This window comes from Micromys minutus, assembly GCF_963924665.1.
Source record: "Micromys minutus genome assembly, chromosome: 16".
NCBI classification, from domain to species: domain Eukaryota; kingdom Metazoa; phylum Chordata; class Mammalia; order Rodentia; family Muridae; genus Micromys; species Micromys minutus.
The window spans coordinates 46,603,305-46,626,757 of NC_137985.1; the positions used below are offsets into that span (position 1 = coordinate 46,603,305).

The following is a 23,453-nucleotide window of genomic DNA, read 5'->3' on the forward strand; positions in this document are numbered from 1 at the left end:
GGAGTTCAAACAACTTTCCTTTTAGATTGAGTTTCTGCTCTGTCCCCAGTAGGTGTCAGTCCTTCCTTGGCTTTTGCATAGCTTTATCCATACACTGTTAGTTTTTAGAAATTCCCATCAGTTTCCCCCCATGTGTGCTGGATGGGATTCCTCCACTGAGTCTCTAAGTCTGAGGCCCTGAGATGCTCATGGACATACTACTGCTGCCTTTTCTGGCTGGGAATAATTCCACTATCCCATGCAGCTTTAGGTCAGGTAGATCATGTGTTTAAAAGCACATGGTTCCAGTCCTACAGTGCTGGAAGCTGCAGGATATGTCTAAGCTCCTATCCTACCACCCAGGCAATGACTAGACCTCTCAGCCATCATTAGACTGGCCAATCACACCTCAGCATCAAGCTCCATCCTGTGTTGGGTCATGTCTTTGGCCATTTTGTCTGTAGGTAATGGTCATCTTTCTTGTTTTTAAAAGATGTTTTCATTAACCAGAACATACTAAACATGATTTTCCTTGTTTTACTTACAAACCAATATCTATCTGTAAAGCAGTTAATTTGGGACTATTTTCTTCGGTTACTAGAAATTTCTAAGTCATTTGGGGTATATTTTTTCATGTCATAAGGATACTGAACACAAATCATTAGAACAAAAGAAATACTGACAAAGGCATGTGGTAGTCAGAGGATAATTTGTATGAATGTTTTTTCCTTTTACCATGTGGGTTCTAGGGACTGAACTCAGGTTGTCAACTTTGATGGGCATCATCGTTAGCAACAAAGTCATCTCAATGATCAATGTTCTTTCTTCAAAATCTTTTAATTAAAATATAATTACATCATTTCTGCCTCCTCTTGCCCCTCCCTTGACAACCCCCAAATTAATGTTAGCCTCTTCTTTAAAAATTGTTGCTACATAAAATATAAACAAACAAACAAATATGTAAATACAACCTGTGAGGTTGTTCAGTGATACCTACATATATGTTTCTAGGACTGACCACTTGATATTGCATAATCTAATCACAGGGCTAATCCCTAGGGAAGACTAATGCTCCCTTCTCTGGAGGCTTTACTTGTTTGTAGCTCATCTGAAGAGATTTCCTCCATCCACATTGGGTTTTCAACTGGTATAAGAATTGTTAAGGTCTCACTTGGACAGTCAGGTTGAGTTTCATGGCTGTAGCTTTCCTGTCATAGTTAGAAAGCACAATCTTACAGCAGACTTACTAGTCTTCTAGCCTGGACATTCTTTTGGCTCCTATTTCCATGATGTTCTCTGAGCCTTGAGTGAAGGAGGTAATGTTGAAGACAAATCATTTGGGGCTGGGTACCTCATTGTCATTAAGCATATTTTCATTTATTGAGACAAGGTTTCACTCATCCAGTCAAGCACTAAATTCATGAACTTCCTACATCAGCTTCCTGTGTATTGGGATTATAGAGGTACACCAGCATATGTGATTAAACCATTCTTTTCTAGTCATCTTTCCTAACAAGCACACCCATGCTTCCAATATTATAAACCACTAAGGTAGCCCTCATTTCATGGGCTTTGGGCAAGGCTGTGTTGAAGCACTCTTTAAAGTCTTTCTATTACTTTGTATATTTGAGAAACCTTACCTTTCCTGTCAGTGAAATGTCTTCTCAGATGTCAATGACTAGACAATAACTCTCACAGAACCTTGTATTTAATTTTACTGACTCAAAAGTATTTACTAGGCAGGGACAAAAAATTTTTTTTACAAGTTTTATTCTACTTGCTCTAGAAGGTTGTTTTTAAAAAGTTACTTTAAACAGAGCATGGGAAACCCTCTTAAGATCACATTTGAGTTAAGACCTGCAGATCAAGAAAGAAGTCATGCAGGTACTGAGAAGAGATGTCTACTAGTGGGAAGGACCAAAGTAAAGAACCTAATGGTAGTGGTGACATGTCAGCAGGGTATATTTCCCAAAGGCGAGTGAGAAGGGAAGTGCCAAGGAACCAGGTCGATACAGGAGGATTGTGTCCATGTTTTCTAGACCATTGTAGTATTTCAGCTTTTACCTAAACAAGGTGAAGAGCCATTGAAGGATGAATGGGGAAGGCATGCGAACTGGTTTGTGAACTATTCATGGTAGAGAAACAAAGCCATTCTTGTTGAGCAGCTTATAATACTGTAGTTTTCACTCCCTAAAAGCCAGTTAGATTAAAGTGCTTTGTGGAAGGATATGACACACAAGTCTTCACTTGTTGGAGAAAAAAATTACCTCTTTACTAAGAATCGATCCTGAATGTGTTTTTAGGTTGCTGATCAGGCCGTAGTATATTATATAATGAAGATTATTATGCTTTTTGTGGAACTAAGAGAACGTCCTGAAGTAAAAGGTGCAGCACATGTCACTCTGAGACTTCACTGACGATGTCATTTGTGTGTGCTCTGTTTCAATGACTAAGTGATTGCCTAGATTCCCTGAACTACAAATGATTCTTGGTTCTTAGGCATGTTATTTACATCTACTCAGCCCATCATATTTAAGAGCATCTTATTCTTTCCATGTTTTATCCAAACAAAGAATTTTATGAATCTTTAGAACCTACACTTGGCTTCTGAGTTTGTACCACAGGAACCTGAGAGCATGTTCTCATGGGTTGTATCTCTGGAAATCATCTTTAGCATATGTTAATTATGAGCAGATTGAGCACCCCATGTCTAAAATGCCTAAATGACAGAAAGATTTCACAATTCATATTTTTCAGATCTTGAATAATTCAGAATAACTATGTATGCATTATGAATTACCTTAGAGATAGAAAACAAGTGAAAACATGAAATTAATTTACATTTAATATTACTTTATACACATAAACTGAAAACGATTCTATTAACAGCTTTTACAGAATTGTGAGTTCACTTTCACATCTGTGAAAAACATATGTGACATAAACAACTCAAAAACGAAAGGCTTATGTTGAAGTACAGCTACAGCTGTCTGCTACAACACTTTGGGCCTGTGGAGAGACAGACCACCATGATGGGGAGCACATGGCTGAGCAAAGCTGCTCACCTAATTGCAGCCCGGAAGCAAAGACAAACAGAGGAAGAGGGAGAGTTTGCCATTCTCACCTATCTGTGAGCTGAAGAGTTCACAAAATGACTACTTCATAGAAAACACTGGCTGAAGGGGTTTCCTAATCTGCCAGCATTGCTCTCTCACCACACAGAAGGCTGTATCACCAGTAGGGGAGGCTGCTGATCAATCTGCTGATAACTTTTTCCCATCACTCACTTCCTTCCTTCAACATATGGTTTGTCCCTTCAGAGTTTCAGGTTCTTGATGACTTTTCATTTATCAGTTTCTTCATCAATCATTCACTTTTTCCCGTAAGTACTCTACGGTCTATGGTGCTCACTCCTCAACTCCAGGACATTAAAGACAGAATCAATCACAAGCTTTCTGAAGGACATGCACCTTGAATACAGAACTGAAAATAGCAGGCAGAGGGTACGTAGGGAGAGGTGAGCCTATAAAAGAAACACCTCCACCACGAAATGAAGAAATGATGCAGGCATAATATGTGATGAGGTCCTTAGGGTACAACGAGAGAAGGTCTGGGAGTGCTGCAGCATCTAACAGGTGAGTATGGTTCTAAATAAAAGCACTTCAATATTTGACCCTATTATACACACAACACTGCTTTTAAGCAGTGATACAACTTAAAGTAGTTTTATCTTTTAAGAGTTTCAACTTCAGTAGGGAAAACAAGCATAGTAATCATCAAGTACTAATATGTAGTAAATGATTCATAATATAGCTACAATAAATCTGGGCAAGTTAAGTCAAATGGAGGAGCTGGGAAAACTGCTTTTTTGTGTAGAGATTATTAGGTTATTTTGAAGGATAAGTAGGGATTGGCTCAGAGGGCTGGGTATTTTGGAAAAGAAAATTGTAGATATTCATGGAGGGAAAATTGATAATTTTATACAATGTACAATTTCCGGATATATAAAAATATTAAATGTATTTACATATTTCCCTTGTTCATACTCAAGAAAGATAGGGTTAACAACTGAAACTGACAAATAGCTTTTAAAAAGCTATAGTACTCGACATGACTCCTGTGTTCACACAATGAGAATCTGCCTTTCTCCAGTTCTTTTTTTCTATCTACCTGCCAGCAGCTTTTTCTGATAAACTTGGAGATGACAGGGAAGTCTGCGAGCACAAACTGTACTTATGAACCCCAGACTGCACCCTGAAGACAGCAACACTGCCCTTCTGCTGCAGCAGTGGCTTCTTCCCATCCTTTAGGAATCACCACTATAAAATATGGGTTTGAAAGACTAATTCAGAGCAATCTATATAAAAACTGCATGTATTCATCTTATCATGCTGGAATTGGTCACTGTAGTGAGCGGGCTTGACAGTTTGTAGATTAAAATGTAAACACTGGGTTTGACTCAGTTATGTTGAGGCCAACTGTTTCTGACAGTCTCTGCAACATGATAAACACCGTCTGTCTACAGTTCCCCAGTATTTGAAAGTTACGGCAAACATTTTGCTGAAATGTAAACAGCCGACATCATGACGAGTGAAGCAGCACACTGCAAATTTATCTAAAATCAAGAAAGCAAAGATCTTGTTTGACACTAGATAAACCATTAGTGCTCTCCAGGGGAGCAGCTCTGGGAGGTCGTAAGTGTTGTCATCTGTCTTCAAAAATACGAACTAAAGACATCGCCTTCACTTGGTTCAAGAGAGAATAAGCCAGTTGAAAAATAACAAGATTAGAAGTCAGTATAAAAACAAAATACTTTTAATAGCAATTTTAAACTTAAGACTTTAGATATTGATTCCCTTTTATTTCTGCATTTTTAATAATTTTTAAGTCAAAGAACACAAAGTAGAATTTGTGTCTTATTTTCTATAATATTTAATTATCCTTCTTCTTCTACAGTTTAAGGACTATAATAGTTACTATTAATTCTTTCACAACTTTCATGAAAAGTCATGTAATTCCAATAAAACACACAATTTTTTTTCTTTTTTTTTTTTCACAATTTTTGAAGATCTTAAGTTATCTTAAAATTCTGATACCGTCCTACAATTCAAAGTCCATTATTTTTTAAGTACTATTATAAGGTTAAAGCAAATTATAAATAATAACATGGAAAAACTCTGAGGTTAAAATATTGTTGAGTACATTTTTCTATTACTGTTTATTATCTCTACATCTTTATATTTAGACATTAATGAGGACTTTTATGTGAAAGATAAATATATTTATATTTTGGTTTCTAAACATGGGAAATAATGGTCAGTAGAGAGATGGATGTCACTTGACAACACAATAACCAATTTATTTAAAGTTATATATTCATACCAAATACTTATTTTGAAACAGGACATTTTAAAATTGAAGACAAAAGGATAAAGTTTTCTTAGTGCATCCAAATTAGTTCAGACTGTTTCTTATAAAGTATCAATAGCATAACAAACATTCTAGTTTCTGCCACAGATGGGGCGGGGAAAATAGTGCTGTCAGTGCAACCCTGAGGACCTGAGTGTGGATCTTCAGCAGGAGCCACATAGAAGTGGAGTGGAGCATCTCTAGGTGCAGTGTGGGCTGGGGTAGGGAGGTGAGTCCAGGTTAAGGAAGAGACCTACTAGCAACTTCTGGCCTTCAGGTACACATGCACTATATATTCATGAACACGACTAATGCTACAAGATAGGAATGTGTTAACTCTTTCTGTCATTAACTCGAACCCAGGTCAGGTGGCCAGTTATAGGTGTGTGTTGTCATGGCTGACTGGGCCTGAAGTCTTGGTCAGGTTTTTCATCTACATCTGTTCTCAACTTTTCTTCTCTTTCTCCCATTCTTGGGTATCACCAAGATACCCAGACTGATTGTTTTTGTACCTAAATTCTTGACTATACCAGAATATTCTCAGATAACCGAAGCACTTTATTGTGCCAATTTATTCACTTAGGCTATATTTTTCTATTTTCTTCCAAATCAGTCCTGACACTAAATGTAAAAATTGTACCCTAGGTGGCTTTAGCTTAAATCCCCAATGTACAGGACCAAAAAAAAAAAAAAAAAAAGGCATAGTGATACATACTATATGAAATTGTACATTTTGGTCTATTTTCATTCTTGCCTCAAAGAATAGCCTATCTTATCTTTTAAAATTTTTTCTGGAACTATAAAACCTATTATTTTGTTAACTAAATAACAGGTTTTCACTCACCCTGTTACAAATTGCTTATGAAGCCTCTGTGATATGTCGTGTACCAGAACACCTTGTAATGACACAGAGGCCAAAGGACTCTTAGGGACTCAACAATAGTGGAGGAGCACAAACCAGTCAATGGGCTATTATTATGTGGGGGATGATTTCCTAGTTATATATCAGCATTACTGGTAGAGACTTTTATTTATTTATTTTGTGTGATCTAAAGCTGCTTTTTAAAGTTTTAGTCTGAAAATTTCAAACATAGCCAGGCATAGTGGTCTATGACTGTAATCTCCGGTCTCGGGATGCTGAGGGAGGAGAGTGGCTGTGGATTCAAGGCCACACAAAAACAGAAAAGACAGAATTACCCAGTCCCATTACCATTTACAAGTCCCAGTTGTTCTCAAGGACAGAGTACTGTAGTGATAAACTAGCAGTAAGCACTATGGTGAGTAGAGATAGCCTTTTCAGTGTTTCATTGTGCTGTGGTTACCTTTCACTTGCCACACAGAAACGTTCCTACCAGGGATCTCTAGTGGCCACAATGGGTTGAGACTCAGGTAGGTGATTTGCACTATTACTCCAGCCCTCCATTTCAAAATTCTTTAGACTTATTCCTAGTTTTGCTGTAGGCTGTCTGCATGAATAACTCCTCCAGTCTCACCTCCATTGCCTGGAGTCTGCCTTCTGGTGCAAATTCAGGGTGTTTCTAACTCTTTCCTTGTCCTCTTACAGCCTTTTCTTCTATCCCATCTCCATTGCTTTGTGACACACAAGCTAAACAACTAGGGACCCCATAGCTACCATACTTGGGTAGATTCCAGATGCAATAGCAACCAAAAAAAAAAAAAAAAAAAAAAAAAAAAACGGAAGACCCACTCAAGAAACACACCAAACACCTCAAGTCCAGGTGCCTAGTTCCCAGCACAAACATAAACAGCCAACACAATAGGCCTCCTCCAGAAGCCAGCAACTTTATTACACTAAGTCCTGAGAAAAGCAATTTAGCTAAAGCATCTGACTTGAAAATAGAAATGATGAACATGTTCAAGGACCTTAAAGATGGTATGACTAAGTTCTTTAATAAAGTCTCAAAAATACAGTTGAATGAAATAAAAAACAATTCAAGACATAAAAGTACAACTTAACAAAAAAAAAAACAAAAAACAAAAACAAAACAAAACAAAACAAAAACAGTATCATGAAAGAAAACCCAAACTAAAATAAAACTGGAAATGAATTTTGGAATATCAAAACAAAGCTCAGAGGTAAGCCTCACAAACAGATTAGAACACATGGAAGAGAGAATTTCCAGTCTTAAAGACAAGTTAGAACGTTAAATCTACAAAAACCAGGTACAAAACATACACACAAAAAAATCTGGAATACTAAAAAGAAAAAAATAAACCAAACCTATAAATAGTAGATATAAAAGGAGAAAAACCCAGGACAATGGCACAGAAAATATTTTTAGCAACATAAAAAAAAAAAAACCATACAAAGAAATGTCCACAATCTAAAGAAAGAGATGGCTGTTAAGGTATAAGAATTCTAAATATTCAGGACCAGAAAATTTTTATAGCACATAATAATCAAAAAACTAAATGTACAGAACAATGAAAGAATATTAAAATCTATAAAGGAAAAAAATCAAGTCACACAAAAAGGCAGGGCCATTATCATAATCCCTGACTTTTCAATATAGACACTAAAATATAGAAGAGTCTTAATGGATGTTTTCCAAGTTCTGTGAAACCACAGGTGCCAGGCCATACTACTATAAACAGCAAAACCATCAGTTACAATTGATGGAGAAAAAAATTCTACAAATAAACAACAAACTTACGCAATTTCTATCCACCAATAAAGTCTCAGTCTGAGAAGCTAACTACACCTAAGAGAACAAAAGAAATAAAAGAACAGTAAATAAAAGGGGTACCCTTTTACCTCCACAACAAATTACCAGTAATCAATAAAAATTGTTCAATAATAATTCACAATAAATAATATCAATTCCACCAATATTCTCCAGTTTGGTGGCTGCAGATGGGATGGATCCCTACATGGGCCAGTCTCTGTGTGGCCTTTCCTAAAGTCTCTGCTCTCTTCTTTGTCCCTGAATTTCCATTTGACAGGAGTAATTCTGGATTAATGTTTTTGAGATAGGTGGGTGGCCCCATTCTTTAACCCGGGGGGCTGTGCCATATCCACTAGATATGGTCTCTACAAGTTCTATCTCCTCTTTTGGGGTATTCCAGCTCATGTCATCCCTTTTGTGTCTTGGGAACCTCTTGCTTCCCTGGCATCTGAGAATTTCTAGTGGCTACATAGTTCTCTAGTTCCCCATACACCACTGTTACACACCTCCATTCAAATTCCTAATGCTCTGTACTTCTCCCTGTCTCCTCCCACACCTGATTCTGCCCCCCTTTTTTCCTACCTTACTCTTACTCTCTCAGATCCCTCCATCCACCTCTAATGATTATTTTCTTCCTTCTTCTAAGTAGGACTGAAGCATCCACACTTTGGTCTTCCTTCTTCTTGAGTTTCATATGGTCTATGAGTTCTATCAAGGGTATTCCAAGCTTATTTTGAAAGGGGGGAGGACTAACATCTACTTATCAGTGAGTACACACAATGTGTGTTCTTATGAGTCTGTGTTACCTCACTCAAAATATTTTCTAGTTCCATCCATTTGCCCAAGAGTTTCATAAAGTCATTGTTTTTAATAGCTAAGTAGTACTCCATTGTATAAATGTACCACATTTTCTGTATGCATTCCTCTGTTGAGGGACATCTGGGTTGTTTCCAGCTTCTGGCTATTATAAATAAGGCTGCTATGAACATAATGGAGCATGTATCCTTGTTATATGTTGAAGCATATTTTGGGTATATGCTCAGAAATAGTGTAGCTGGGTCCTCAGGTAGTACTGTGTCCAATTTTCTGAGGAATCACCCAACTCATTTCTACAGTGCTTGTACCAGCTTACAATCCCATGAAAAATGAAGGAGTGTTCCTTTTTCTCCACATCCTCGCCAGCATCTGCTGTCATCTGAGTTTTTGATCTTAGCCATTCTGACTGGTGTGAGGTGGAATCTCAGGATTGTTTTGATTTGTATTTCCTTGATGACTAAGAATGGACCAGCCGGAAAGGCGGCTCCAGCCAGAAAGGCGGCTCGTACAGTCTGAGCAACTGGTGAGTGGGAGACCTAGGCTGCGGGGGAGCAGAGGGATCTCTGCGGAGTGCACACGGAAAGGGCACCCCCTGCCCTGACCTGCCCTGTCCTCCCCGATCCAGTAACCGGGAACAGATCTTAGGAACTTCTGATCCCACCCGGAGAGGACTTCAGGTCGCAGAGCAGAGCCTGGCCCAACCACCAGCCGGAAAGGCGGCTCCAGCCAGAAAGGCGGCTCGTACAGGCTGAGCTACTGAGACCTGGAACAGATCTTAGGAACTTCTGTTCCCACCCGGAGAGGACTTCAGGTCGCAGAGCAGAGCCTGGCCCAACCACCAGCCGGAAAGGCGGCTCCAGCCAGAAAGGCGGCTCGTACAGGCTGAGCTACTGAGACCTGGAACAGATCTTAGGAACTTCTGTTCCCACCCGGAGAGGACTTCAGGTCTCAGAGCAGAGCCTGGCCCAACCACCAGCCGGAAAGGCGGCTCCAGCCAGACAGGCGGCTCGTACAGGCTGAGCAACTGGTGAGTGGGAGACCTAGGCTGCGGGGGAGCAGAGGGATCTCTGCGGAGTGCACACGGAAAGGGCACCCCCTGCCCTGACCTGCCCTGTCCTCCCCGATCCAGTAACCGGGAACAGATCGTAGGAACTTCTGTTCCCACCCGGAGAGGACTTCAGGTCGCAGAGCAGAGCCTGGCCCAACCACCAGCCGGAAAGGCGGCTCGTACAGGCTGAGCTACTGTGACCAGGAACAAATCTTAGGAACATCTGTTCCCACCCGGAGGTGACTTCAGTACGCAGAGCAGAGCCTGGCCCAGCTGCCACCCGGAACCTGGGCTGCTGGGGAGTAGAGAGATCTCTGAGGAGTGCACACGGAAAGTGTACCAGGGACACAGACCAGATACAAGGGAAAGGCAAGAACATATCACTGACAACAAAATGGCAAGAGGAAAGAGAAAGAGTATATCTCAAGGAAACCAAGACAATCTAGCAACACCAGAACCCAGCTCTCCGATAGTAGCAAACATAGGAATTCCAAACACTCCAGAGAAAGAAGACACAGACCTGAAAACATGCCTCAAGACGCTGATAGAGTTACTTAAACAAGAAAGGGAGGAAAAGCAAAAAGATTCAGAAGCTTTTAAAGAAGAAACAAGAAAAACACTCAAAGAACACTAAGAACGAGACGAAAACAGAACCAAGGAAATAAAGGAATGGAAGAGGGAAATTAAAACAGAAATTGACACAATAAAAAAAGCGCTAAAAGAGATAACCCTAGAGTCAGAACACCAAAAAAAGAAATCAGGAGTCACAGAAGCAAGCATTTCCAACAGATTACAAGAGATCGAGGAGAGAAACTCGGGGGCAGAAGACAACATTGCAAACATAGACAAAACAGCCAGAGAAGATGCAAAAAACAAAAAGCTCCTAACCCAAAATGTCCAGGAAATACAAGACACAATGAGAAGACCTAACCTAAGGATAATAGGAATAGAAGAGGGAGAAGAGTATCAACTAAGAGGCACAGTAAATATCTTCAACAAAATCATAGAAGAAAACTTCCCTACCCTCAAGAATGAGATGACCACGAGCATAAAAGAAGCCTTCAGAACTCCAAATAGGTTGGACCAGAAAAGAAATACCTCCCGACACATAATAGTAAAAACATCAAGTGCCCAAAGTAAAGAAAGAATACTAAAAGCAGTAAGGGAAAAAGGTCAGGTAACATATAAAGGCAGACCAATCAGACTCACACCCGATTTCTCAACAGAGACTATGAAAGCTAGAAGAGCCTGGACAGACATCATGCACTCCTTAAGAGAGCACAAGTGCCAGCCCAAGCTGCTATACCCAGCAAAACTATCAATCACCATCGATGGAGAGACAAAGATATTTCAAGACAAATCAAAATTCACACAATATCTGACCACAAACCCAGCACTACAACAAATTATAGGTGGAAAACCCAATACAAGGAGGGAAAATACAGCCTAGTAAAAACAAGAAAACTCCTAAACAAGAAAACTAAAAGAAGAAAAAAAAACACGGACACAACTCAACCCAAAAAAAGCAAAAATGGCAGGATACAGAAACAACTATTCCTTGATATCTATTAACATAAATGGGCTCAACTCCCCAATAAAGAGACACAGACTATCAGACTGGATACATAAACAAAATCCAGCCTTTTGCTGCATACAGGAAACTCATCTCAGAGACAGAGACAGACACTATCTCACAGTAAAAGGGTGGGAAAAAAACTTCCAAGCAAACAGCTCCAAGAAGCAAGCTGGAGTGGCTATTCTAATATCGAATAAAGTAAATTTCCAACCAAAAGTTATGAAGAAGATAAAGAAGGACACTTTTTACTCATTACCGGGGAAATCTGTCAGGAGGAACTCTCAATCCTTAACATATATGCTCCAAATAAAAAATCACCCACATTCATAAAAGAAACTCTACTAAAGCTCAAAAAATACATCTCACCCCACACAATAATAGTGGGAGACTTTAACACCCCACTCTCACCAATGGACAGATCAGGGAAACAAAAACTGAACAAGGACACTGCAAAACTAGCAGAGACTTTGAACCAACTAGAATTAATAGATATATACAGAACATACTATCCTAAAGTAAAAGAATACACCTTCTTCTCACCACCCCATGGCACCTTCTCGAAAATTGACCACATAATTGGACACAGAACGAGCCTTCATCGATATAAGAAGATTGAAATACTCCCATGCATCCTCTCAGATCACCATGGTCTACGGCTGGTCTTTAACAACAACAAAGACAACAAAATGCCCACATACACATGGAAACTAAACAACACTCTGCTAAAGGATAGCAGGGTCAAAGAAGAAATAAAGAAAGAAATTAAGGATTTTCTAGAATTCAACGAAAACGAAAACACAACATACCCAAACCTATGGGATGCAATGAAAGCAGTATTGAGAGGAAAACTCATTGCCCTAAGTGCTTCCAAGAAGAAACTGGAGAGAGTGCACATCAGCAACCTGACAGCACAGCTAAAAGCCCTAGAACAAAAGGAAGCAGATTTACCCAAAAAGAGTAGACGGCAAGAAATAATCAAAATTAGGGCAGAAATAGACCAAATAGAAACAAAAAAAAAAAAAAATTGAAAAAAATCAACAAAACAAAGAGTTGGTTCGTTGAGAAAATCAACAAGATTGATAAAACCCTAGCCAGACTAACTAAAGGGCAAAGAGAGAGTATCCAAATTAACAAAATCAGAAAGGAAAGTGGTGACATAACAACTGAAACTAAGGAAATTCAAGAAATCATCAGATCCTACTACAAAAACTTATACTCCACAAAATTGGAAAATCTGGAGGAAATGGACGAATTCCTAGACAGATACAAAGTACCAAAGTTGAATCAGGACCAAGTAAACCATCTAAATAACCCTATAACACCTAAAGAAATAGAAGAAGTCATCAAAAGCCTCCCAACCAAAAAAAGCCCAGGTCCAGACGGGTTCAGTGCAGAATTTTATCAGACATTTATTGGGGATATAACACCAATATTCACCAAGCTATTCCAAAAGATAGAATCAGATGGAATATTACCCAACTTATTTTTTGAGGCTACAATAACCCTCGTACCTAAGCCACACAAAGACCCTACAAGGAAAGAGAACTTCAGACCAATCTCACTTATGAACATTGATGCAAAAATACTCAACAAAATCCTTGCAAACCGAATCCAAGAACACATCAAAACCATCATTCATCATGACCAAGTAGGCTTCATCCCTGGGATGCAGGGATGGTTTAACATAAGGAAATCCATCAATGTAATCCACCATATAAACAAACTTAAAGACCAAAATCACATGGTCATCTCACTAGACGCTGAGAAAGCATTCGACAAAATCCAACACCCCTTCATGTTAAAAGTCCTGGAAAGAACAGGAATCCAAGGCCCATATTTAAACATAATAAAAGCAATATACAGCAAACCAACAGCCAACATCAAACTTAATGGCGAGAAACTTGAAGCAATCCCACTAAAATCAGGGACTCGACAAGGCTGCCCACTCTCTCCCTACCTATTCAACATAGTACTGGAAGTCCTGGCTGGAGCAATTAGACAGCAAAAGGAGATCAAGGGGATACAAATCGGAAAGGAAGAGATAAAAACATCACTCTTTGCCGATGACATGATAGTGTACTTGAGTGACCCCAAAAATTCCACCAGAGAACTCCTACAGCTGATAAACAAGTTCAGCAAAGTGGCCGGATACAAAATTAACTCAAACAAATCAGTAGCCTTTCTATACTCAAAAAACAAACATGTGGAGAAAGAAATTGGGGAAAAGATACCCTTCACAATAGTTACAAAAACTATGAAATACCTTGGTGTGACTCTAACTAAGGAAGTGAAGGACCTGTATGACAAGAACTTCAAACCTCTAAAGAAAGAAATTGAGGAGGATCTCAGAAAATGGAAAGATCTCCCATGCTCATGGATTGGAAAGATCAACATCTTAAAAATGGCCATCCTACCAAAAGCAATCTACAGATTCAATGCAATCCCCATCAAAATTCCAACCCAGTTCTTCATGGAATTGGAAAGATCAATGTGCAATTTCATCTGGAATAACAAAAGACCTAGAATAGCGAAATCCATCCTCAACAACAAAAAAACATCAGCGGGAATCACTATCCCTGACCTCAAGCTATATTACAAGGCAATTGTGCTGAAAACTGCATGGTACTGGTACAGAAATAGGCAAGTGGATCAATGGAATAGAATAGAAGATCCAGAAATGAGCCCTCATGTATATGGTCACCTGATTTTTGACAAAGGAGCAGTAAACATTCAATGGAAAAAGGAAAGCCTATTCAACAAATTGTGCTGGTCCAACTGGCACTCAACATGCAAAAGAATGAAAATAGACCCGTTCTTATCTCCTTGTACAAAGCTCAAGTGTAAGTGGATTAAAGATCTCCACATTAATCCTGATACACTGGAATTATTAGATGAGAAAGTAGGGAAAACCTTAGAACACATAGGCACAGGAGAAAATTTCCTGAACAAAACACCAATGGCTCAAGCTCTAAGATCAAAGATTAACAAATGGGACTTAATGAGATTGCAAAGTTTCTGTAAGGCTAAGGACATCATCAAGAAAACAAAACGGCAACCAACAGAATGGGAAAAGATCTTTACCAACACCACATCAGATAGAGGCCTAATATCTAAGGTGTACAAGGAACTCAAAAAGCTCGACACCAGAGAATCAAATAACCCTATTAAAAAATGGGGTACAGAGCTAAAGAAATCTTTCTCAGTTGAGGAACTCCGAATGGCCGAAAAACATCTGAGGAAGTGCTCGACATCCTTAGCCATCAGGGAAATGCAAATCATAACAACCCTAAGATTCCACCTCACTCCAGTCAGATTGGCCAAGATCCAAAACTCAGATGACAGCAGATGCTGGCGAGGCTGCGGAGAAATAGGAACACTTCTCCACTGTTGGTGGGGTTGCAAGCTAATACAACCACTCTGGAAATCGGTCTGGCGATACCTCAGAAAATTGGATATAGTACTACCTGAAGACCCAGCTATTCCACTTCTGGGCATATACCCAAGAGACACTTTAATACACAACAAAGATATATGCACCACAATGTTCATAGCGGCTCTATTTATAATAGCCAGAAGCTGGAAGGAACCCAGATGTCCTTCAGAAGACGAATGGATACAAAAATTGTGGTACATATACACAATGGAATACTACTCAGCCACCAGAAACAATGACTTAACCAAATTCTTAAGAAAATGGCTGCATCTAGAGAAGATCATCTTGAGTGAGATAACCCAGTCACAAAAGAACAGACATAATATGCAGTCACTGATAGTGGGATGCTAACCCCAGAGGCTTGCACTCCCCCAGAAACAACTCACAGACTGTATGAAGTCCAAGAAATAAAGAAAACAAAAAATATACATATATTCACAAAACAAGAAGACTTTGACTATTCCCATGTTGCGTTTTGTTTTGCATGTACTTTACGCTTATTGCAACTAGTACGTTTTCAATGCATACTGTCAAGCCCTTGAAAAAAATCAAGTACTGACTAAAAAACATATTCACATGGTTTTATGTAAAATTTATTTTAATGTCTGAAAAAACAGTATTGACAAAAATGTATAATTTTAAGCAAAAAATGTTTAAAATCTTTACATTTATCTTTGTTTTGCAAAATAAAGTCGTTTAAATAAAAAAAAAATCCTAAAAAAAAAAAAAAAAAAAAAAAATGATCAACATTTCTTTAGGTGCTTCTCAGCCATTTGAGATTCCTCAATTGAGAATTATTTTTTTAGCTAATTTTTAAAAACAGGGTTATTTGGTTGTCTGAAGTCTAACTTCTTGAGTTCTTTGTATATTTTGTATATGTACTGGTTGGTTTTGTGTCAACTTGACACAAGCTGGAGTTATCACAGAGAAGGAGCCTCAGTTGAGAAAATGTCTCCATGAGATCCAGCTGTAAGGCATTTTCTCAACTAGTGATCAAGGTGGAGAGGGTCCAGCCCATTGTGGGTGGTGTCATCTCTGGGCTGGTAGACCTGGGTTCTATAAGAAAGCAGGTTGAGCAAGCCAAGGGAAGCAAGCCAGTAAGTAACATCCCTCCATGGCCTCTGCATCAGCTCCTGCTTCCTGACCTGCTTGAGTTCCAGTCCTGACTTCCTTTGGTGATGAACAGCAATGTAAAAGCATAAGCTGAATAAACCCTTTACTCCCCAACTTGCTTCTTGGTCATGATGCAGGAATATAAACCCTGAGTAAGACAGGGTATTAGTCTTCTATCGAATATAGGATTGGTATAGATCTCTTCCTAGTCTGTGGGATGATGTTCTGTCATATTGACAATGTCCTTTGCTTTACACTTTTCAATTTTATGAGGTCCCATTGGAGTTGTTGATGTTTGAGCCTGAGCCATTGGTGTTCTGTTCAGTAAATTTTCCCCTGGGCCAATGTGTTCAGCACAATGAACTCTCTTGGTTTTACAACAAAAGAGGGTGAATAAATATATACATAAATGTTTTGAGTTACAATGTTTGAGTAATTTGGCTGGCCTTAATCATGGTGTTCTTGTTTGGCTTTCACACTCACCCAAGCAACTGCTCATAGTAATTATCTTGTCTAAGAAGGTTACTACTTACAAGCATTCCTAAATAATAATAATTTGACTTTTTGTCCTTATTTCAATTTTTCATTGTAATTTATGATCTGAAATTATACTACTGAGTCAAAGCAGTAAGAACTACATGCTACTGTCATAAAAGCAAACTTGAACAACAGTGTAACAGAGAAGATGTAGAAAGAAACTCACACAACTAGAGACCTAATTTTCAGCAAAGAAGTTAAAAGCACATAGTAGAGAAACAAATTATCTTTAACAAATGGACAAAGGAGAAACTGAATATCCACATACAGAAAAATACAATGTGATTCACATCCCTCACATTGCATACAAATAATTCAAAAGTAAGAAACCTCTGGAAGAAGCTTAGGTAACAATACTCTTTGTATCAAGCAGAGGCAAGAACTTCTGAAAAGACAATTATAATGCAGAATCCCAAGAACTGACAAATGGGCTTGTGAAATTAAGAAGCTCCTACAAATCAAAAGGAAAGCTCTTTATAATTATACATCAGATGGAACATTAGTATTTACAGTATAAAGAATAATAAAACTTAAACACCAAAATATCCCATTAATCAAAAAGTTCCCAAAAGAAAAATATAGCAATAGTTAAAAAGTACTTGATAACAGAAGAGGTTCACCATCCTTAGCCATCAGGGTAAATGCCAATTTACTGCTCTGAGATTCTATCTTACCCTGGTTAGAATATTTATCAAAACAAAAACAAAAAAAGAAACAAAAAAAAAAAAAAAACAAAAAAACCCCAAATGATAGGAACTAGAGAAAAAAGTATATACTCTCAGGCAGAGTGCCCAATTTTGGTTTCCAACAAGCACACCAGGAGACTTACTACTGTTTCTTTAGCTACAGAAATCTGCCAGTATCTGCACTCACATGCACATACTGGCCCAGAACACAACTTCATAAATAGTAACGAAATTAATCTAAAAGGTGACAATAAATGCTGGCAAGGATGTAGAAAAAAGAATCCTCATATACTGCTGATGAGAAAGTCACCCTCTGAACCCATGATGAGAGACAGTGAGAGGCTCTTCATATAATTAAAGATAGGATTATTACATGACCTAGTAACATCATTCCTGATTATATACCTGAAGGGTTCTATATCAATACACCACGGAGATACTAACACACCAACAGTTATTACTGCAGTATTTCTAATAGCTAGAAAACTAAACCAGCTTAGACAGCCAAAAATAGATGAATAAAGAAAAATGTAATAAACATACACAAAAGAATTGAATTCAGCAATAAGGAAAAATTAATTTATAAATATTCTAGGACAAGGAATATAACTGGAGAATACGTTAGACTAAATACCAACTTTGTACACTTTATCATAGTCAGACAATTGATTTAAATTCATATGGGTGTGCACATACAATGCTATCTATGTATTTATGTTTATGGGTACACATGTGTTTGTGTCTGTGTGGTGTAGGCCCTGAAAACAGAAAGGGGACCATGAAAAAGAAAGACGAGATCTTAAGGAAAGGAAAGGGGAGGAAGAAAAAATAAGAACGGAGTACCTATGACAAGACAAAGGAAGAAATGGAAACCAGAAACTGGGGAGAGAAAAAGAAAACATGATAGCATATATATAAAAATGTCATAACGATATCTATTAGGTGCTATGTTAAAGTAACAAATTAAAAACTTAAATTTCAATTTTGCATCTAACCTTTTATCCTGGATAATAAGTCCCAGTATATGGTGGTATGTTTATAAAAAAGAGAAAACAAAACAAAGCAAAACAAAAACTCCAACCAATTGAAATAAATGTTTAAAATAACACTGAAAAAACCCTTAAAGACTCAGAGAAATTTAAAAGTAAGTTGTTGATAATACAAAAAACAAACAAACAAACAAACAAACAAAAAAAAACAAAAAAAACCAACCCAATAAAATACTATGCAGACTTTTAAAATATTCCAATGGTGAAAGCGGAACACTTTTCTACTATTGGTGGGATTGTAAAATGGTATAACCACTCTGGAAATCAGTCTGGCTATTCCTCAGAAAATTGGACATAGTGCTACCTGAGGACCCAGCTAAACCACTCCTGGGCATATACCCAAAAGAAGCTCCAGCATCTAACAAGGACATATGCTCCACCATGTTCATACCAGCCTTATTTATAATAGCTAGAAGCTGGAAAGAACCCAGATGTCCTTCAACAAAGGAATGGATACAGAAATTGTGGTACATTTACACAATAGAGTATTACTCAGCTATTAAAACAAATGACTTCATGAAATTCCTAGGCAAATGGATGGAACTTGAAGCTATCATCCTGAGTGATACAAAAGAATCACTCATGGTATGTACTCACTGATAAGTGGATATTAGCCCAAAAGTTTGGAATACCCAAGAAACCATCCATGGAACTTATGAAGCTCAAAGAGAAGGAAGGCCAGAAAGTGAATGCCTTACTCTGTCTTAGAAGGAAGAACAAAATGTTCATGGGAAGAAATAAAGGGACAAATAGAGGAGCAGGGATTGGAGAAAAGATCATCCAGAGACTGCCTCACCTGGGGATACACCCCATATGCACCCAATACACACAAGCACTGTTGCTGATGCCAAGTAGTGCTTACTGGCAGGAACCTGATATGGATGCCTCCTCACAGGCTTGGCCAGAGCCATACTGATACAGAGGAGGATTCTTGTAGTTAACCACTGGACTGAACACAGGGATCCCAATGAAGGAGCTAGAGAAAGGACTGAAGGAGCTGAAAAAGTCTGAAACTCCATGGAAAGAACAAAATTATCAACTAACCAAACCCACCACTGCTCCAAGGGATTAAAACACCAACCAACGAGTTAGCATGGAAAGACCCATGGCCCGAGGTACATATGTAGCAGATGATAGCATTTTTTACATCAATGGGAGGAGAGGCCTTTGGTCCAGGGAAGGCTCGTTTTCCCAGTGTAGGGGAATGCCAAGGTGCTGAGGCAGGAGTGGGTTATTGGGAGAAGGAACATCTTCATGGAGGCAATGGGAGGGGGAGGTTGGATGGAATTGTGGGAATGGGATAACATCTGAAATGTAAATGCAGAGAATATTCAATAAAAACTTGTAGAAAAAAATATTCCATTGGTAAAGTTTCTCTTTTGAATGGTCTTTGGAAGTTATGTGCTGTATCCTTTTGAAACAAAAAGAATCTAGCAAATTAAAAGTTAATTAAATAGATCATTACCAATCGATGCAGAATAATATTTTCATATACTAATTTGTAAAAAGCACTATATTATAATAAAATGTGTATATATGTATGTATATTTATATATGTAATGCGTATAGTCAAACATATGTAGAAGAAAACATTTCAAAGAGCTAACATTTTTGATACAGGAAGAAAAGGCTAGAAGACAAAAGTGAGAATTTTATTTATTTCATTTATAAACTTCTGTATTGAATATTTTTAAATGAATATATTAAAACTATTAGAATAGTACAGATCATTCTTCTTTAATAAGGTCTGTGAACCTAAATGTCCTCAAGGCAGAGACCAGCTGAATCCTGACAGTCTCCTCACGGGACTGAGCATCATGTGCTCCTTTCACTTACACTTGTAAGGAAGAAAATTTTGTATGTTACCTATTTTCTACAACAGACATTATTTTAATAAACAGAAACTATCAGGTTCAATTTTTATAATTTAAATACACAGTTATTTAGTATTGAAATAATTTATATTCAGAATCTTATAAGTATGAAGTATAAAAGAGGTATTGGAATTCTTAAGGACAATTCATTTTCAATCCTAGTCCATTAGGAGAGGGAAATCAATGCAGCCAACTTAACGCATTAGACTCATATGGAGTTGCTCGTCTGTCCTCATTCCACATCACAGTATGTCTTTGTTCTCTTTAGGAGAATTCAATTAGCAGCATCAGTACCCTCCTCTATCAGTGGAAGGCAACATGGAGATTCTCCTCACCACTCAAAGACATGTACGCAGGGCTTGCTGATTTTCTGACTTGCTAGTTAACGGAATTACATCTCCTTCTATAAATGACTCTATGTGTCTTCTCATAAACACAATGACAGCTCCTGAAATCAATCTTTCACGACCTTATTGATTAGGACACTTAGAAATAATGAGACTTCACTGGTAGCAGAATAATGCTTAGAGAAATGAAAATAAAAAACCTCCAATGGGGGCGTGCCTATTAACATCTCTGAATTTATCTTTCTACCATCCTTTCCTGTTACATTCTATATATCCAATTGTGATATAAAGTTAATATCCATTTTCCCATGCATGTGCACTTTTAATACTTGATGGTAACATTTTAAAAACTAAAATAAATAGGTTTGGTATATTTTGATCATTGTTTTTCTAAGCTATAAAAATCAAGGTATCATTCCTAAGTGAAAGAAACACTAGGATTTTTTTTTAAAGACTGAATCAGGAGAAAAGTCACGTAAGAAAAAAATCTGAACACCAAAAATAGCTTTAATTGTTTTACCCATTTACATAGATTTTTGCTAAGATAATAATAATTTAGAGCACAACATCAAATACTTTTAGTATTCAATCTTCTAATTCAACTTAACTTCTCATGGTACACAGATTACAACAAAGCACACTGCAGCCAGAGAAGAGCAGTGACTGCCTTGGAATCTGACTGTGCGTGAAATCTGGGATGAAATGCCTTATAACCTCTTCCTTCAAGTGAAGAGCTGAGTTGGGTAAGAACAAAGGGAGAAAAATCCTAATTTGATTTTCAAATAACTTAGGTTATCTTGGACATAGTAAGGAAATAATCATTTCATTTAAAATATAAGCCTGTAGAAATGTGTACTGCACAGGGAAGCAGGCATGCTACATGCTTCCGGTCAGCACACTAACTTCTGCAGGATTCTTTTTTTCAATCTTTCCAAGTTTTATTCCAAAAATTATGTGTTGAGATTCAGATGTTTATAAAGATGTCCATCATTACAGTAAACCATCCAACTGGACAGACATGAACTCAATTCAGTACGCAATGTCCTATTTCCCCAATGGCCAAGGTAAGGAAGAAAATACAAGAAAACACTTCCAGGACAACTCCTAAGTGAATTGGTGCCTCTAAGGAAAAATCCGTGATTCTGTCTATTTATCCTTTTCTCCCTGTTCCTTTTCTTTCTTCTCCCGCTCAGCTTTAGCTTCTTCCTCTTCGTGTTTTTTGATTAACTGTTCCACTTCCTTTTGCTTGAGGACTCTGATCACCTTCTTGCCAGTCTCTCTTGTTAGTGTGGCGATTTCCACTTTTTTCAGCTGACAGTTTACTAACATCCATGGTCTTATTTAGCACCTTGACAGCCAGAGCTAGCGCCGACTTCAGAGTCATTTCTCCTTCATTGTAGTCTTGTTTCAACATTGACACAGCTGCAGCACTGTTGTTGCCAATGCACGTGGGCCTTCCATCCCCCATAGTTCCCACTTGGGTCACTCTGATAGAGCTGAAAGCCGTAGTGCTTATCCCAGCCAATATACAGCAGAGAGACACCAAAGGGACGTTTGCCTCCAAACTGTATACGCCTGTTTGATGTCACACAGTGCTGTAACCAACTGCTCGCAGGGAATTGGCTCCTGATACCGTAGTAAGTATCTTTGAGCAATGAGCCTTAGTGCATTAGTCAGGACGCTGGCATCAGATGTTATGCCTGCCACACTGCAAGCCATGTCCTCATTAAGTTTATAGGTTTTCTCAGAAAAAAAGATTTCATCAAGAAGCTTGTGGATGTTGCGCCTCTCTGCTGCAAGTAAAACCCCATCACTGGCTAAAATTCCCAAACAAGTGCCTGCGTGTCCAATAGCTTCCATGGCATATTCCACTTGGTATAAGCGACCTTCTGGAGAAAATATTGTGGTCCTGGAGTCATATTTTCGAGACATGGCCTCTGAATTTTATGTGATTCTGGAGGAAGACGGTGAGGGTGCAGATCAGCGCCGCTTTACTCAGCTGGAGAAGAACCAACCTGGATGGCCAAGCATCCGCTGCGAATATTCTTTTTTTTTTTTAATTGGATATTCTCTGCATTTACATTTCAGATGTTATCCACTTCCCTTAGGGGTGGATAATCACATTCCCCCCCTCCACCTCCCATTGCCTTCATGAAAGTGCTCCCTCTCCCAACCTCTATTTGTCCCTTTATTTCCTCCTGTGAGTGTTTTTGTTCTCCCTTCTAAGAAGGACTGAGGCATCCACCTTCTGGCCTTCCTTCTCTTTGAGCTTCTTAAGTTGTGTGAATTGTTTCTTGGGTATTCAGGCTTTTTGGATTAGTATCCGTTTATCAGTGAGAACATACCATGAGTGTTCTTTTCTGACTGTTACCTCACTCAGGATGATAGCTTCAAGTTCCATCCATTTGCCTAAGAATTTCATGAACTCATTGTTCTTGATAGCTGAGTAGTACTCCATTGTGTAAATGTACCACAATTTCTATATCCATCCCTCTGTTTAAGGACACCTGATTCTTTCCAGCTTCTGGTTGTGTTAAATAAGGCTGCTATGAACATAGTAGAGCCATGGGTCCTTGTTAGATGCTGGAGCTTCTTTTGGGCATATGCCCAGGAGTGAATAGCTGGGTCTGCAGAACTTTCTAAGCTTTACTTTTTTGTGTCAGGAAAACTACTTTAAGAGTCAGAGACAGAAGAATCATTCAAGCAGAGGAGTTCAATATCAGTTGTCTACTAATTCACACAGCAAGAACATATGAGAGTTCCTGTTCTAAGCCTTTCCAAAACTCTGTATCTCGTGTTTTCAAATTTCTTTGCTGCAGTGAAACGGTTATCATGCTTATTCTTTGGCCCTCAGTTGTTAATGATGCTGAGCATCTGAATGTCTTGTTTGTGGCTTTGC

General features: G+C 38.4%; 1 protein-coding gene and 1 pseudogene across 2 annotated transcripts in view; both read right to left on the reverse strand.

The window, feature by feature from the left end:
* SCAPER (S-phase cyclin A associated protein in the ER) overlaps window positions 1–23,453 on the reverse strand; it is a 322,094-nt gene that overhangs the window by 131,855 nt on the left and 166,786 nt on the right. The gene's annotated exons all lie outside the window — the stretch shown is intronic.
* On the reverse strand, window positions 21,701–22,486 carry LOC308430959 (proteasome subunit alpha type-4-like; annotated as a pseudogene). The gene is made up of 2 exons: window positions 22,441–22,486; window positions 21,701–22,347 (listed from the first exon to the last, which is right to left on the reverse strand). The product of its transcript is annotated as a proteasome subunit alpha type-4-like (transcript).